Source organism: Arachis stenosperma, chromosome 6 (genome assembly GCF_014773155.1).
Source record: "Arachis stenosperma cultivar V10309 chromosome 6, arast.V10309.gnm1.PFL2, whole genome shotgun sequence".
Lineage (NCBI taxonomy): Eukaryota > Viridiplantae > Streptophyta > Magnoliopsida > Fabales > Fabaceae > Arachis > Arachis stenosperma.
In genome coordinates, this window is record NC_080382.1 from 33,028,731 (window position 1) to 33,030,878 (window position 2,148).

The 2,148-nt window shown below is 39.7% G+C and overlaps 1 non-coding gene across 1 annotated transcript; it reads left to right on the plus strand.

The window, feature by feature from the left end:
- Positions 1-1,124: 1,124 nt before the first annotated feature.
- Positions 1,125-1,232, plus strand: LOC130938337 (small nucleolar RNA R71). Its single transcript, XR_009069506.1, has one exon. It is a non-coding gene; the product is annotated as a small nucleolar RNA R71 (small nucleolar RNA).
- The last annotated feature ends 916 nt before the right edge of the window (positions 1,233-2,148 follow it).

Genomic DNA, 2,148 nt, shown 5'->3' on the forward strand with positions numbered 1-2,148 from the left:
AAACTTCCCAGGATCTTGTTTCTTTGAGGTAATTCCTGCCTAGACAAGTCATCCAGTTCTTTGGTGAGCAAAGGAGGTTCAACCTCCCAAGTCTCATTTCCAAATAACTTGTCATTTAGCTTAATGATTGCTCCAAGGTATTTAGCAACTTGCTCTTCAGTGACATACTCATCCTCTTCAGAGGAAGAATACTCATCAGAGCTCATGAATGGTAGAAGTAGATCCAATGGAATCTCTATGGTCTCATTTTGAGCCTCAGATTCCCATGGTTCCTCATTAGGGAACTCAGTGGAGGCTAGTGCACGCCCTTTGAGGTCTTCCTCAGTGGCGTTCACTTCCTCTCCTTCCTCTCCATATTCGGCCATGTTGATGGCCTTGCACTCTCCTTTTGGATTTTCTTCTGTATTGCTTGGGAGAGTACTAGGAGGGAGTTCAGTAACTTTCTTGCTCAGCTGTCCCACTTGTGCCTCCAAGTTCCTAATGGAGGACCTTGTTTCAGTCATGAAACTTTGAGTGGTTTTGATTAGATCAGAGACCATGGTTGCTAAGTCAGAGGGGTTCTGCTTAGAATTCTCTGTCTGTTGCTGAGAAGATGATGGAAAAGGCTTGCCATTGCTAAACCTGTTTCTTCCACCATTATTATTGTTGAAACCTTGTTGAGGTCTCTGTTGATCCTTCCATGAGAAATTTGGGTGATTTCTCCATGAAGAATTATAGGTGTTTCCATAGGGTTCTCCTAGGTAATTCACCTCTTCCATTGAAGGGTTCTCAGGATCATAAGCTTCTTCTTCAGATGAAGCATCCTTAGTATTGCTTGGTGCATTTTGCATTCCAGACAGACTTTGAGAAATCAAATTGACTTGTTGAGTCAATATTTTGTTCTGAGCCAATATGGCATTCAGAGTATCAATCTCAAGAACTCCTTTCTTCTGATTAGTCCCATTGTTCACAGGATTCCTTTCAGAAGTATACATGAATTGGTTATTTGCAACCATTTCAATTAGTTCTTGAGCTTCTATAGGCGTCTTCTTCAGATGAAGAGATCCTCCAACAGAGCTATCCAAAGACATCTTGGATAGTTCAGAGAGACCATCATAGAAAATACCTATGATGCTCCATTCAGAAAGCATATCAGAGGGACACTTTCTGATCAATTGTTTGTATCTTTCCCAAGCTTCATAGAGGGATTCTCCTTCCTTCTGTCTGAAGGTTTGGACTTCCACTCTAAGCTTACTCAATTTTTGAGGTGGAAAGAACTTTGCCAAGAATGCATTGACTAGCTTTTCCCAAGAGTCCAGACTTTCTTTAGGTTGAGAGTCCAACCATGTCCTAGCTCTGTCTCTTACAGCAAAAGGGAATAGCATTAGTCTGTAGACCTCAGGGTCAACCCCATTAGTCTTGACAGTGTCACAGATTTGCAAGAATTCAGCTAAAAACTGATGAGGATCTTCCAATGGAAGTCCATGGAACTTGCAATTCTATTGCATTAGAGAAACTAATTGAGGCTTAAGCTCAAAGTTGTTTGCTCCAATGGCAGGGATAGAGATGCTTCTCCCATAGAAGTCGGGAGTAGGTGCAGTAAAGTCACCCAGCACCTTCCTTGCATTGTTGGCATTGTTGTTGTTTTCGGCTGCCATGGGTTCTTCTTCTTTGAAGATTTCTGTTAGGTCCTCTACAGAGAGTTGTGCCTTAGCTTCTCTTAGCTTTCGCTTCAAGGTCCTTTCGGGTTCAGGGTCAGCTTCAACAAGAATGCCTTTGTCTTTGTTCCTGCTTATATGAAAGAGAAGAGAGCAAGAAAATATGGAATCCTCTATGTCACAATCTAGAGATTCCTTGAGGTGTCAGAGAAAAAGAAAAATAGAAGGCAGAAGTAGAAAATTCGAACTTATCAAAGAAGATGGAGTTCGAATTTTGCATTAAGGAGTAGTGTTAGTCCATAAATAGAAGGATGTGAGAAGAAGGGAAGTAATTTTCGAAAATTAAGTAAAAGATTTTAAAAACATTTTGAAAAACACTAATTAATTTTCGAAAACCAAGAGTGGGAAAGAGATTAAGTGATTTTTTTTAAAAAAAAAGATTTTGAAATTAGAAATCAAAAAGATATGATTAAAAGCTATTTTGAAAAAGATGTGATTAAAAAGATATGAT